General features: G+C 46.6%; 1 long non-coding RNA gene across 15 annotated transcripts in view; it reads left to right on the top strand.

The window, feature by feature from the left end:
- Positions 1-15881, top strand: part of LOC138107555 (uncharacterized) — a 108376-nt gene that overhangs the window by 42228 nt on the left and 50267 nt on the right. The window contains exon 2 of one of the 15 annotated variants that reach the window (XR_011149590.1): positions 1843-2009. The exons of the other annotated variants lie outside the window; for them this stretch is intronic. This is a non-coding gene — a long non-coding RNA (uncharacterized lncRNA). The remainder of the gene's footprint in view (positions 1-1842; positions 2010-15881) is intronic. 15 annotated transcript variants of the gene reach the window in all.

Here is a 15881-nt window from a genome sequence, read left to right as displayed (position 1 = left end):
CTGGGGTCTTGCTCTCACCTCTGGGGTCAGCATGGGACAGTCCCCTTGTCAGTTCTCCAGTGCTTGAGCATCACCTGAGCACCGCTGGGCGTTTCCACGGTGACCACAGCAGGGCCAGTCTCCATGGGTACAGTGGTACCCTGGCTGTGGGACAGGGAGCTGATGCTGGTGCCTGGGGTTACCTGTCCATCCCAGGACAAGTGGCCTGAGGTCAGTGGGGCTGTGGCAGCCTGGGGACATCAGGTCGCAGGCAGCAGCTGGAGGACAGTTTGTTACTGCTGCCAGCCTCAGGGCACAGAGCTCTCCTCCTGGCACACTCTCAGGCCTCCACTTTCCCTATGGGAACAGGGACTAAACCCCAGTCCCATTAATCACCTGGCTCCAAAGATGATCTGCTGTGTGGTGGTGGGAGCAGGGTCCCACTGCCATGCAGGTGTCCCTGTCCCCAGGAGGGCAGGGAAGCTCAGGAGCAAGGCCCCCCACAAGGGTCACAGACAGGTACTTTATTTTGGCTGGGCTCACACGATGTGCCCGTGCACCTGCCCCATGAGCCCTGTTGCTCCGCCCTGCGAGCAGAGCGGCTGCTCGCCGCCACCCACACGCAGATGCTCAAAGGCTGAGCAGAACATGCTTAAGTGAGCAAATCCTGGTGGTCAGGGATGGCTTTCTGTGTCAAGGAAGGCTCAAGTGGGTAAGGTCAGACATGAAAATAATCTATGCACCTGCTAAAGAGGTTTTTTTTACATTTGTGCATTAGGTGCTGAAGGTGAACTTTGTATTTCCTGATCACTGGGCAGTGAAAGGAGCTATGCTGGCTGCTTTTATCTCTCCATTAGTTTGGTTGAGTGCTGCCTGCGTCCCCAGACCTGATGATAGCTGTTAAATAATCTGCCAATTCTCAGATAAACCTTGGTCTGTGAGCGCAGGCACAGACTGGTGTTGTTTCCAAAGTATTGGTGAAGGAATGGCAATTTATTATTTCAAATGATCTAATCCTGGTAAAGGCAAAGAGTGACCTAAACACAATAGTCAACAGCATTGGTGTCACCACGGGCTCTGGGAAGTGTTGCATCCTCTTCATGTGATGTGGCTGGAGGCTTCTTTTTTTTTTAACTCTTTTTGAAATGCTATCAGTGGTCCAACTGTTTATCTCAGTGTCTCCTAGGAGAGAGAGAGAGCAGGATGTGCCTGCTCTGCCATGGGGAAGGCAGTGGGGAGGATTAAGCGGGGAGTGATCCATTTGTACCGAAAACAATCTTGCCAAATCAAAGACAAAGAAGATGAGGGACGTGGATTGGAGGGGCTGAGTTCAGCCCAAAGGTTCCCATTGAGAGGAAAATCTGTCCACTTTCAAGCACTTCCAGTTAAACACATGCAAAAACGAAGCACCTCCTTTTCTGCCCAAATTAGCCAAGTCACTGTTGAAAACAACTTCCCTGTGCTTTCCAAACTTTTTCTGCACGTGCTGGTGTGTCCTGGTTCCACCCATGTACAGGTGGAGCTTTGCCCTGGCTGAACACAGCAGGGCTAAGCCCTGCCACAGTCTCTGGGCACAAGCACTCCCTCGAGTCCCCACATACCGGCTGCCTTGTAGGTAGCACCAGGTGTTACTGGCACTGCAGAAGGGGAGAGAAAAGGAAATTATTTCTCTTGGTTTGCCCAACTCCTTTGCTCTGTGCAGTTTTCACCTGGCAGTTTCTGCAGGCTTTTTCCAGAGCAAGAGGGAGAGAATTGCTTAGTGAAAAAAAGTGGAAATTTGCCAAAATTAGCAATGAGATTGATGACCAAAGAAACTCCACTGTAGACCATCTCCAAAGTTTCTCTTTTCTTCTGTTGCTGCAGTTGAGATGAACCCTTGGGTTGGTCCCCGAGGTGCTGTAACCTCTGGGCTGCACAGGGCGCAGAAATGAGCCCTGGAGCCGCTGCCCTTCATGGCCAGAGAGGGCCTGGAGCTGAATACGTGGAAAACTGTGGAAGCACCGTCTGTACCTCGGATTGAAGCTGCCCAGGTTTGAGCACTTGCTGAAGTTTATCCACACTTTAAAATGTATAAAAGAGTTTTAAGTGTGTGTTCCATTGGTTTTGCCCAGTGCTTGAGGATTAGAGAGGCCTACGGTGCTTAGCAACTTTCTGGATCTGGGTGGAGTTAAAAATCAGGGGGTGATCCTCATGGATCCCCTTAACCACTCCAGGGAGAGTGAGGAGGCAGGGACGGCCTTGCCATGCAGCTGCACCCCTTCCCCTTCTCTCAAACCTGCCTGTAGAAAGTCATTCAGAAATCACCGCCCTTATCTCCCGTCATTGCCGCGGAGCAGCAGCGCCGGCCATGCCGGGGCCTTATCGGAGGCGCGGGTGCCCTGTGGCACCTGGCTGAGGGAAGGTCAGCGCCGGGACAGGCCGTGCTTCCCCCTTCGCTTCCCTCCTCCTCAGGGTCGGGCTGCCAGCGTACCAAAAGCCCTGGAGATTGTTAAGCACCGAGTTTTATTTACTCCCTTTTTTATACGAGCATATTTCACTGGAGGAGCAGTGGGAGGGGCTCGGTCGGTTGCCGCATGAGCATGCCCTCTGCATCCATTGTAGGACTGTGCCTCTCCGGAGCAGCTGCTTTAGGGGAAGGAGCCACAGTGTACGGGATTGAGCAGGAATGCAGACAGGGCTCTGGAGTGCGGGGCCACAGAAGTGGGGGAAATATCGCCTCGCCTTCACCAGGGATTTTATTTTCCCTCATGAAAAGAGAGTGGCCTCTGAATGTCAGCCCAGCCTGCCTGTCAGTTCTCAGCTGCACCATGGGATAAAGCTGCTGATCCCTTTTATCCCCTTCTGGGAGTAGTATTAATAGTATATTCATTTTTGTTCCATTTATAATTCATTACTGCCCAGTTATTTGGATTTACTTGTGTTAAAAGGCATAACGAGACAAAAACTTAGCTGGTTATGAGCCGGGGGAGAAGGGGAAGGCTCTTCCCCTCCCTCAGTCCCTGCCTTCCCTGCAGGGCAGGGGGGAGCAGCCGGCCAGGGCCGAGTTTGCCAGGGAGAAGGGAGGTCACTTTGTCCCTGGGATGTGAAGCTTTGGAGGTCACCATTGCTTTTGTGGCTGTAGTCCCCAAACCCACAGGAAGACTGTTCTGTCCAGACTGGCACACTCCCGGATTGATGCACCTAAATCTCACTGAATTTAACTGCAAGTCAAGCTCCCGTGGGTGTTTAAAACCCCTCCAATACAACTAAAATATTTATACTAAACAGATAGGAGCATGCATTTTAAATAAAAATTTCTCCTTATTGTTTTAACCTCCCACTTCCCCCCGCTCTGTTGCTTTTATCTGTCACATAAGCTCTGGCTCTCCTCTGGGCATTGCAGGTTCAGGGCCAGAGGGTCTGCTCTGCCCACAGCACATGCTCCAGGAGAGGTCCAGATGTTCGGAAAGCGGGGGGGGGGGGGGGAACCTCCACAACCCAACAACAACAAAAAAAAGCTGTGGTTTTTAAACCACCTTTACGCTTTCCTGCTCCTGGGGCCAGCCCCCTGCATAAGATAAAACAGCCTGGAGTCTGCTTTATCTCACCCCCAGCTGCCCACCCTCCCGGGGGACGTTCCAGCAGAGGGGCTCAGCCGGACACAGCTGCTCCAACCGCACACCTTGGCTCCAGGGACAGTGCCCAGGGAGGGGCTGTGGTGGCACCAGCCCCACGGGGACCCTGTGGCCAGGGCTCCCCCCATGGCCAGTTGTATGGGGTTTTCCTGTCTGTGTGCTTTGCGTGAAGCAGCTGGGGCTGCTGTTTAATTGTTTTTTCCCTAAGCTGTCAGGCTGCCTTCCCAGTAAACGGTGGCTTTTGTGTTGACTCTTGGAACCCCACTTACACCAGGACAGAATTTAGTAGGTCCCTGCTTACAGCTTGGCCCAAGTAGAACAAACTTGCTCTTGAGGCTGCTCTTGCAGATGGTGCTGGTGCCCCTCACCCTGCTGTGACCACCCACGGGTTTTTTAGCTGGCTTAAATTAGCTGCTGATAGAGGTCTGGACAGGTCAGCCTGGACATTCACATCCCAAATATGCTTTTGGGAAATGATCTAAAATATGGGCAGGAAGTTTTATTTTGCAGATAGACCCATGCAGAGCTCTGCAGACAGAGAAGCATAGATGGACACATCAGTCAGACAGGGTGTCTTTGATCCTGAAAGCGCCCGGTCTTTGAAGGATTTTTTTGTGTATTACTAAGATTCCCAGTCTCAGCCTTGACCCAGTTGCTCCCTTCCCAAAGGGCATTTGCAGATGTAGAGCTCGAGTTACTGGTGGGCTCCCAAGAGGAGCAATCCCATATAACTGAGGAGTATACTGTGGGTTTCCCAAGTGTAGCTCCCCAGCTTTTGATTCAACACCCAGAATGGCCTTTCTGAGGCTCATGGAGCCTCTTGGGAAGAGGTTTTCATTTGGTACTTGCTGTGTATTGCTCCATAATTTCTTTTTACTTCCTTTTTGCAACACTGTGGACTAGAGGGTAAGGCAGTACCAGAGGCTCGTCCTGTAGATGTAATGGTCACTTGTAATCAGCACTGGTAATAAGTACTAAAAATAGAAAATATATTTAATCTTAATTCAGTATTTCTAATGAAACTTTATATGTTCTCAGGGTAAAAGTGACAATATTTAGACCAAAGTACTTTCCAAGCTCCTTCAGCACTTTGGGCTGGACACTGGCCTTCACTAGTACAATTTGGACATTCTCTCCTGGTTTTGGAAAAGTTACTCAGGATTTGGTTGAGCATAAGTGAGATGAGTTTAAGCGTATCCTGTAAAACTCTTAACGTGTTCTGCTTTTATCTTATGTTCTCTGTAAAGCCATTGCCTTTACTGTAAACTGGAGGGAGAAGCATGTCACAGTGTGGATAAATGGTTTCTTTTTTGCTTTGTTTTTGTCCAAAACCCACAACTTAAATCAAAGAGAAATCCAGCCAGGTCTGAATCCCACCCCTCATTACTGGTGCCTTGTGGTGCTTCTAAAAAAGCCAAAACTAGAGGCCAGTGGCCCATCCCAGAGTGTAACATTGGTGCTTTTGCATTCATCCAGAGGTGAGAGCTGGGCTTGCACTCAAATTTTTGTTTTTGTCCTTGCCACCAGTTTTAGTGGCACACGGGGCAGGGGGCACATGGAGAAATTATGTAGTCATTGGACTCTCCTTCTAAAACACAGCACCTACTGACTTTGTCCACCCCTTTGGTGTGTCTTTGGGTCTGATGTGTATCTGAAAGGGGAGCAGAGGAGGAGGAGAGGGGGCAGGGAGGCTGCTGGCAGCCCCTCTAACAGGAGCACGGTTTGCAACCCCATTCACAGACGTTGTCTGGCATTGTTGTACCAGACACGCTCCATTCATGGCCCCTCTCTTGTCCCTTTTCAGCAAGTGCCCACTGGTCCTGCTCTGTTTGTCGGCAAGAATGAGCTGCCGGGAGCAGGAATGTTTCCCAGACAGGGGGTGAGGAGGTCAGTCTGGACCTCTGGACATTGGCGGCGTGGGCTCGCAGCCGTGGCATGTGAAAGCAGGGGAGCCTTTGAGGGCCGTTTGTTTGGGTATGTGCGGCTCAGATCATGAGATTAGCTGTCAGGTCATCTGCTGTGAAATCCATTATGAAAAACACCCGGAAACTGATGCTTGACTTGAAATCCTTCGTTGGCTAAATTGCAGAAATTATCTTCCGAAGCTTTTGTCAGCTCCATACGTACGTGTAATATATTTATACACGCGCAGATATAAAATAATGTTTGCAGTAGTGCCTCATGCAAAGCGCTCGTTGAGTAAATCTGTCACTGAAACTTCAATTCCAGATTACTGCACTCCAAGATCTGCTATTATCAGTGAAAACACATCTTTAGAAAGTTCACAACAGTCTGAAGTAGATGAGCTATTGAAGTGCAATAGAAAATCTACCCCTCACGGATTAGTCAAACAATGAATGTAGCCCTGCACGTAAACATTGTCTAACTGTATTGGCAGGGTAAATGATTCCTGATTTACTGCTGCAGGAATAGGTGGCATTTCCTCACACTGTGAATAGAAATATCAATTATCTCAAGGAGAAATACATTTCTAATCTGTAAGCGTGGTCAAGTGATGCAAATAGTGGCAAAAAATCAGTCAAATTATCAAATTATTAAACATTTCCAATATTATTATTATTAATCTCTGGTAGCAGCAGTGTACAGTTTGCCAGAAAAGAAATCATTAGTAGATCTTGGAGTACTTGAAAAAGTAGTTTTAATCTGTGGACATCTTGAAAAACCACAGCCCTGAGTCAGGGAGATCAAAGAGGAATGAAGAGTCTGGGGTTTTGGATTTCAGAGACAGCCTTTCATGGTTGTGGCTGTTGTTGCCACTCTCAGTGTTTTCACGCTGCCTTGTGTGCATTATGGATTTATGCAGTAATAACCACACTTACCTTTGCAGCCATTTGGATGTAGCAGCAAAGTGGGAACTCCTGAAGGAGAAAAAGATAAAAGAGGGGAGCAGAGTGATGCAGGTATTGCTCTCTCTGTCGATGGCCAGCAGTTTCTGCTCTGCAAAATACTTCCACGTCTTCCACATGATCTTCCTAAAGAGCACTCTCAGCCCAGTGTGTTTTGATGGAAATATCTGAGGTACAAAGACAGGGAGAAGGGAAGAAATTAGATTGGTGGTAGGTTTAGGTCACGTAGAAAGTTTAGATCATTTTAGTCCAACCCATTGGAATCTTTGTCAAGTTGTTTTTAAAATGTAATACTTTCCCAAAAGACCCTTGGTACCCACTCAAAATGCTTATTGGCTCGTGCCCTGGGTGCAAAGGGAATTTTCATTCACCCTTCTAAAAATGAGTAGCTTTGCTGAGGGCATTGGATTTGGCAGGTTTTCTTCAATTCTCTTAAATGGCACATGCACACTCAGAGCGGATTTTTGCAGTGCCTCACCTTACAGCACCAGCCTCATCTCAAAGCAGCTCCAGGCCTGACCAAAACAAGCTGGTATCCAAAAAGACCATCAACCCAGTGGCACTGTGGCTGGGGGATGTGGCAGAAAATGCCCTTTCCAGGCAGGTGATGAGGGACTCGGTCCGGCCTCGGCACAGGCGGATTGTGCAAGTCATGGATGAGTGTCACCATTGTACTTTTTTATTTGCATAAAACAATTATCCCATGGGCAGCGGCTCTGGAGCTGTCTAGACAACATGCTTCTGATGGTATCTCTGACCTCAGACACACTGGGCTGGCTCTAAATTAGCAATGAGCAGGGCTGGAGGGATGTATTATGGTAGTTATAAACCATAAGAAGGTATTTAAATAGATAGATAAGACACATGCAAATCTTTCCATTGCCATGACAACCATCTTGATATAGGTTTTCTATACGTAGCAAGAACGGCAGAGCAAAAGGCACTGGAAAAATAGCAAGAACCTGTAATGATAATGAACCCTGACAGTGTATTAGTCTAGATTTTGGTCACTTATTAACTCTTAATAGAATACAAACTTCTATAGTAATACAGTGTTCAGTGGGTCAGGGAGCAATTACTTCTAAACCTTTGCTATAAGGATCTCTGCTATATGGCTATACCTAATGTACCAATTCTTCACAAATTGATCTGACTGATTAAAAAACACTTTGCTATTAGATGTAAATTGCTTAGCTGCTCAAAAGCGCTTCGCGGGGACGGGTTGCACAAAGCATGAAAATATGTCATTTATGGACATCTCTATATTTCCCTCCTGGTTTTATTGGCCAGGCGAGGAATCTCGTAAATCTGACTACGCAGATAATTGTCATGTAACAGCCGCCAGTTCCAAAAGGGAAACGCAGGACAGCCCCCAACACGTGTGTGACCCCTCCGTACATTACCTGTCTGAGCAGGGCAGAGATGGTGTTTATTCTTTTTTGTTCTTCCTTCTTACAGTTCTTCATTTCTTCTTAGTGCAAACCCGGTGGTTTGAAGGCCAGCTCACGGCTCTAATGATGCCTCCTGTGGCCAGTGAGGGTCCCCTCCAGCTGTGTCCTTCTCAGATAGATGCACAGGATGAAAGCAGCTGCCAGAGCTCGGACCTGGAGGCGTCTTGTCCAACCTGAGTCCTCTGTGCTTGTTCTCACACAATCCAGGGATGCTGGGGCACGGGTGGCCAGGTGGGAAGGACACAGATATGCTGCCCCACTTCAAACAGCTTCCTCCAGAGGGCAGATCCATCAGTAGTGACTGGGGCCTTGGGAAATGAATTAGGGTTAACCTTGCAGGGCTTTGTTGTTGTTTTTTCCTTGATGGTAGTGAAGATGCTTAAGCTTAGAGGTGACCTAATTGCAGCCTTCCAGTACCTGAAGGGAAGAAAGCAGGAGAGAGAATTTTTACAAAAGCATGTAGTGGCAGGACAAGGGAGAATGGTTTCAGACTGGAAGAGAATAGGTTTAGATTGGATATTAGGAAAAACTTCTTTACTGTGAGGGTGGTGAGGCACTGGAACAGGTTTCCCAGAGAAGCTGCGGCTGCCCCCTCTCTGGAAGTGTTCAAGGTCAGGTTGGATGGGGCTCTGAGCAACCTGCTCTAGTGGAAGGTGTTCCTGCCCATGGCAGGGGAGTGGAACTGGATGAGCTTTAAGGTCTTTTTCAGCCCAAACCATCCTATGATTCTGTGATTCTGTGCAGTTGTAGGGACCGACTCTCTTGCAGACTTAATTCCTTGTTACCAGTGTTTGCCATTCCTATAATGGATGGTTTTGTTGTGGAAGAGTGTTTGGAGAGGGATGGCCCACACTGTGCTTCCACATTGCCCTGTTTCCTTCCACCCCAGTAGGCAGTGGATCCCCCTCCCCAGCCTGGCTCTGGATCCAGAGCAACTGAATCTGTCACAGCCTCTGTGCCATCTCCTGTCACCTCCACCTGTGCCTCTGTGCTATCACGCTCCACATAAAGCCCTTGCCACCCTTGTCAGAGCCTTTCTTGAAACGCCATCCTTTTATTTATGCTTTCAAGTAATAATTTTGGCCAGCACCGTGAGGCTTTGACTGTGCACAGCACTCACACCAATCTTCCTCCCTTGGGGCAGTGACTTTTCTGAGCCCTTGAAGAGAGCAGGCAAGGTAGGGTGCTACAACTTGCTCATCATTTGAATTGCAGCCATCTCACTATAGCCTTGTCTTACCTCCCTGCCCAACTTCCAAGGTCAGGGGAAGCAGTTTGGGTGGGCCCTATCCTGTCCCCCTGCAACGTGCAGCCCTAAGCACAGCAGCTCCGACCACAACCCGGCGGGCAATACTGTGGTGCAGAGAATAATTAAAAAGCTGCACTCATTTCCCAGATGAGATACACTCCTGTAGTGTGTAAATCAGTCACAGTCCTGAAGGAATAATCCAGGCAGGATAATTGTGCAGGGGAAAGGCCCCAGACGTGATAGGGGTTTGCATTAGCAATGCCTTTTCATCCATCTGTCTTTTGACCAGAGCTAGAGAGGACCAGAATTTGACTTATAAGGATGTTTTGATCAACTGATTATTTCAGTGACAGAGCTCCTGAAGTATAAGCTCCTGAAAATACCTTATTTGTGTACAGGAGCAGCTAGGAGCCAGGGACTGAAAGGTTTCCTTCTTCAAAGATTAATCTGTTTAGGATCTACCAGTTCCCTTATAATCCTGGAGAATTCAACCATCAGCTTGACTGGGGGAAATATTTCATCTTGAGTGTTTATCTGCTGAGCATGGTGGAAGCAGAAACAGGACAAAGAAGAACCTGGCTCAGGGCAGGCATTAAATAATAGAACTTATTGGTAAGCTGCTGTTATTTATTAATTAGGCTAAAGAGGAGCTCAAGAGCCCTGCTCATGGTCTGAGCTTGATTGTGCTGTTCAGGGGTGTTGGGAGCCCTCTCTGACACCTGCAATGCTTACCCCACTTTTAGGTGTCACTGGGGGAAGGTTAAAGATGTTGAAGCTGGCTGGTACCAAAAAGTATTCCAAGAACGAATGTGAAAGCAATGCAAGGACAAATACATTTGTCCTGCAGTCAAATGCTTTTACAGGTCCTACGTAACAAATGTGTTGCTACAAAGCTGGTAGAAAGTGTATTCCATAGTTTAGAAAAGGCACTTTGGTGCTGTGGAGGAGAAAGCATCTGTGACAGACTCCACTTATGTATTTTCTTTTTAAGATCATCAAAACTTTATCGAAGACTAACCACAGAACTGCAAATTGTTGGTATTAACACTCTAGGGCATCCTCTGTATGGAAGACTCAATTTCTTATCCTGAATACGTGTTCTGGCTGACAAATTTTGGGGTGTTATTTTGCCTTCTAGTTATTCAGATGTTCTTTGGACATCTGGGAATTTAATTAACAGCTTTTGCATGTATTTAAACCAAAGTAAACTTTCCTGGAGCCTCCTGATGGTGAGGAGCAATCTTATTTATGAACACTGGCACCTGTCATGTTAATTTGTACAAAGTTTTTGATTTATCCTAAAAGAACACATTACACAGTGGATTTGGAGGAGTTAAAGGGAACCTGCAGGGTGACTTTAATCTTTATGTCTTTATATACTTGAGGGCATTTTACTGCACCTCTGCACTGCTTTCACCACACAATCATTTTCTGCTTTAGAAATGTAGCCATTTGGATCAATAGCTGCAGTACAATATATGGTACTTCTGATGGGAGCCTCACAGGACACCTAAGAAGCACTGTGGTAATTTTGCAAAACGCTTGGCTACACTCAGAAATATGTTTTGAAAGTAAAAGTTGGCAACACAGACACTGTGCAAAATTACAAGAGCCCCGGTGAAATTGTGCTTACCGTATTTGTGTATTAATAGTAAATTTGAAAAAATGGTGTGTAAGGGGATATTCCTTGCCTGAAACATGGGTGTTTTATTAGGAAACTCTAACTGTTAAGGGCTGGGCTATCTGCATTTCTTGTAGCAGCAATTTTAAACTCCTGTGGAACATGCTGCCTTCTTTGGAGGGATTTTTGAAGGGAGAGATTTCTAGCTAATGTGATGAGTGTGTGTTTCCTGGGCTTGACTTAAAAGAAAGCAGAAGTAAAAAAGGATGTTTGGTGACGCTTAGTGCACAGAACAAGAAATAAAAGACGATCTAGAAGTATACTTCCCTTAAAGTGTTAACAAACGTATCCTGCACATTGCAGATTTTACAGTAAATTCTTTATCTATAAACAAACTGGGTTATCACAGCTGTTTATTGTACTGCTAGCCCTGATCCTAACCTTTATGTCTTTATTGCTTACATACCATTCCCTTGTTTATATGTCTGTACCAGCCTGTGCCCTTGAACTTGGCCCCGGCAAGCCCTGACCTGGCGCTTGCTCGCTCATGGGGGTCACGGCAGCATCAGAGATGGGACATCAACACCCCAGCTAAGCCCCACTGCCTGACGGGGGCACAGATCATGGGGGCATGAGGGAAGAGCAAGGAAAAGGGTGAAAGGGTGGGCAGGATTCCCTCTGAGGAGTGTTTGCGGTGCTGCCCCGCTCGCCAGGGCCCAGCAAACCCGCCTGGGAAGCTGCACTGGGAGGGGGCAAGGCCTCTCTACAGCAAAACCATCAGACCCCCGCCCCTTCCAGCTGCCCAGCTGGGGCCTTGGTGCTGCATAAGAAAGGCTTTTCCTCTCTTTCCCCGCCACCTCTGGCTGATAAGCTGACAGCCAGGCGTGCCTTGTTCTGATAAGTCAGCAAACTTTGGTTTTCCTATGGACAAACAGCCTGTGCCCTCCAGCAACTTCGGCAGCAAGGCTTGAAGGGCAGGAGGGAGCGGGCAGTGTGGGGATAAGCAGGCACAGGGATGCGGCTGGTTTTGCAACCCCCACGATGTCCCACACAGTTGGTTTCAGGGCGTAAAGGATTTGGGCTCAGCTCAGTGGGCTGTGCCAGAAGTGTTCCACCAGGACCACAGTCAGGGCACGCTGTGGGATGAGCCCAAAAGAGGGGCTCTCCGAAATGTGGGCAGCACCAAACACACTGGGGCAAAAGTTCCAGTCTGAGCCTTCCTCACCACTCCTGAAACTATCGTCCTGGGTTTGGTTTCAGTAAGTTGAACAGGCTCTTCACTAAAAACCTCCTGGTGCAAACATCTCCAGGTCAGAATCACATCCTTCATTTGCTGCTAAAAATAATGGCAATGAATGGAAGAATTCACAAATTCTCCCAGGGAAAAGAAATTATGATCCCATTAACCTACATTACAGCCACCGCCATTAAGAGATACCATTAACCTGCAGTTCCCACACTGCCTCGTCGGAGATACTACAGTCATCCCTATAATTCTGGAGATAGTGCAGCCATCCCATAATTGTGTGGTAACTCTTGGCAAGCGCTGACTTTTTAATAGGCAGTGTTGCAGCCAAGTGCTTTGTCGGATTATAAGCCCCAATCCACGTAGCCTTTCATGAGCGTTTTGGCTGCTCTGTCTCAAACCACACTTGGGAGGAGAGTTCCACAACAGGATTGGGTCCCCCTCCACCATCCAAAACTATAGGATTTTTACTGCCTTTACAAGGTCAGGAGCAGTCATAATTGATCAATACAGTGGATGATGTGAGTATCAAGAGTTTTAATGGCATAACAGCGTGTTGTAGGAGTTGTTGTTCCACTTTCCCAAGTCACAACGTGTGTTTTCAGTGGCTTTTCTTCACACATTTACTGATATTCAGCCTCCAAAGTGAAAGTGCTCATTTGGTGAATGAGTTTAACAGAGTCCTACTAGTTGGAGAATTTGAATGTTATTGCTTAATATAAAGTGTGTGTGTATATATATATATATATATATTTGATTATGCATATAGGGTCAATATTCTATTTTCTTAATCTGTTCTACTTACTTTGCACATTTAGGCTCTGATTTCAAATGTTCTGTATATTTTCTGTGAATCAAATTTTCCTATATTCAGAAGCTTGAATTTTCCTCAGCTTTTTACTTTGCTCTGTCTTATCTACCAGCCCCAATTTTTTTTTTTTTTCTTTTCTTATGGTCTTTTGGAGACTTGTTTTTTAACTCAGAGGAAGCAACTGCAGGGAAGTCAGTGTGGTTTTGCAGTAAAGGAGCTGGAGTGGTCTTCAGGACTCATGACTTATTTCAGGTTTTTAGTGATCAACAACGTTCTCGAATTTAAAAATAAACAAATCTGTATGTTAAAGGCTACAGTAGAGCAGAAACATTTTTTTCCCTAGGTTAAAAAGCCCCCCAACAAACTCAAGTCGTAACATCGTGTATTTATGTAACAAGAAGTCAGATTTATGAAAAATGCTGCTGTGGATTGCAATTCCACATGAAATGGTCCAGTCTCGGAATACGAATCGTTGGACGCTGACATGTAGTGATGTGCACACTCTCCTGTCTGAGCTGAGTATATTTCTAACTTTGCTCTAATTATCAATCACTTGATTCATGTCAGACCACTCACATTTAAATCAAGTTTTTGTGCTATTTAGACAGGTACTCTGTAAACACAGGCAGAAGAGATGGTGTCTGGAATGAATGGGAAAGGCTGACTGAGTGGCTGTCGGAGTCCATGTTCTGTATGAACAAATTAAAAGCATGAGTCTTTCATGCTAAATTTGTATGGGCCTCTGCACAAATTGCCCAATTTATTTAAGTATTTTCTGGTGGTGAGGTGTTTTGGGACGTGAGGGCTGATAAGAAGCATTAAATAAAACACTGCAAGTCGAATTTAAGGATAAAATGAAATTCTTTCTGTGTTGGGTTTGATGTTCTTAATTTAATCCCTGGTGGACAGTAGTCTGCATTACAAAACCTTCACACATAATTTGGCACAGTTTGGATGATTTGCAATCTCTCCCTGGCTGTCTCTGCAGAGGATGCCCCGAGCAGGTCCTGTGTGGAGGCTGGGTGACCTCTCTGCTCTCAGGAGGGTGGTCTCCTCAGGTCACCGTCGGGGTCATTTCTGCAGCAGAGCAAGGAAGCTTTGACTGTTCCTTTGCTTGTGGGGGTAAACAGAGGACTTCAATTTCCAGCACTACCCGTCCCTAACCTTCAGAAGCTTCAGAGGGGGATGGGGAAGAGATGCCAAAGGAAAGGCAGAGCAAAGAATGTAAGGAATTTTGCTTATCTGTGACAAGTTTCTAAGCGTGTTTGATTATGGTAATAAGGATACCTCATTAACAAAGGATTTTAAAGGCATGTACACCATTGATAATCAGTCAAAGTACACCGTACATCTTTAACTTTTTTTTTCCAATGGGATATGTTTGAAATACAGCAGCACCTTAGTTAAAATGTGGAATTTCACTTGGTGCAGGAGGGTGGGGCTGTGGCAGCTAAGGAAGGAGCTCTATCTCCTGAAGATAAAGTCCCATCACCAAGAGATGACTGTAAAACATGCACAATTCTCAGTCCTTAAAACGCTCCCTAATTGCAAATCTCCTCATTGTTTTAAGCTATCTCTGGCCGTGCTGTGCTGAATTAGTCCTTTGGAGTCCCTGAATGGGATCAAGGGAAGAGAAGAGGAAAGGAAGGATGGGAATGAGAGCCAATGAGGAACAGAAAGCAAGATAGCCAGAGGAAAGGAAAGGGGATGGGTGTTCAGTGTAATTGCCCTTTGCCTTCCTGTGAAACTGCAAAACCTTTTGAACGCCCTTGCTGAAGCAGCCCCAGGGATGTTTTCTGCACCCCTGCTGCATGGGAGGCATCTGGCCTGGTGTTGGGGGCAAAAAGGGAAGAAATGGTGCAGCAGGAGTTTTTCTCCTCTCTTTGGATAATTTGTAGTGTGTGTCTTGCTGGAAAGTGGCCTGGTGAAAGTCCCCCCCCCTCCAGCCTCTGTGCTGATCTCAGTGTTAGGTCCCTTGGCCATCCCCCCCATCCCAGTTCCCCACTTGCAGGTGGGAGAGCCACCACCTGTGCTCACCCTCCTTCTCGGCCAGCCTGGCCCTGCAGCAGGCAGCTGTTTCCACCAAGCAGCCATCTGTGGGAATTTACTCCAGCTCTACCTGATACCTGGAGTATTCCTATTTTTGCATCCTTATCTCCTAATGAGTTTATAATCTAGAACAGAGCAGTACCCCTGCAGTTCTCCAGCCTTCTTATCAAATGATTTTGCTATCAGGCACATTCAGATGACTGACGAGCTGCTTCTGGCCCCACATGGGCTCCTCTGTGGGGGCTTTTTTCAGGAGGAATGGACTTGAGCAGAATTTCTGTGTCATGTTAAACAGGAGAAGAACGAAAGCCACCTATGCACAGGGCTCTTCCAGCTTGTTCAAGGTATAATGTTTGAATGCTGGATGCCCAACCCTAAATGTGGTGGATACAACCCAGTATTTTTTCTTCTATTGCCTTTGGGTTGAAGAAAGCATTTTAATATCCACACACCTCTAATAAACTAAAGCTGTAACGAGGCTTTCTCTATTTGTATTGCTCTTTTGTTGTCTCCTATGTGCATTTACTATTGATTTTTGCCAAACTCTCCTATACTGTAACTATGCAGTTATAAACTGGTGTTATTGAGGGGAACTGAGGAGGGAAGGAATAGCCATGAAATTACTGGTTGCAAACAAACACTGCAGCTCTATTTGGGCATTTCTCAGAAACACCTGGAGATCACTGCATACAACCTTCCTAATCAGTAAATCAGCCAGCCACCAATTGTTTCCTTAGCCACATCAGGCACAAATGGAACAGCTGTTTAATTGACTTTTTTTTTTTTATGGTAGGAAATTCATATCCTGAATCATTGATATCTTTATTTTGCAACTTGCTGCCATTAATTTTTTTATTTACCTTCCTCTCAGTGTTGCCTGCCATAAAAGATAGGAGGGTCTGTGTGTGTGTGTATGAGGTGGCCTGATGTCATCTTTCAGGACGGTGCATGGAAACCAAGTGAAATTCTCTGGAGCTTCACTTGGACATCCTCT

Source organism: Aphelocoma coerulescens, chromosome 3 (genome assembly GCF_041296385.1).
Source record: "Aphelocoma coerulescens isolate FSJ_1873_10779 chromosome 3, UR_Acoe_1.0, whole genome shotgun sequence".
Classification (NCBI taxonomy): domain Eukaryota; kingdom Metazoa; phylum Chordata; class Aves; order Passeriformes; family Corvidae; genus Aphelocoma; species Aphelocoma coerulescens.
Note: the sequence above shows the minus strand (reverse complement) of the source record. Positions and strands in the feature narration are given on the sequence as shown.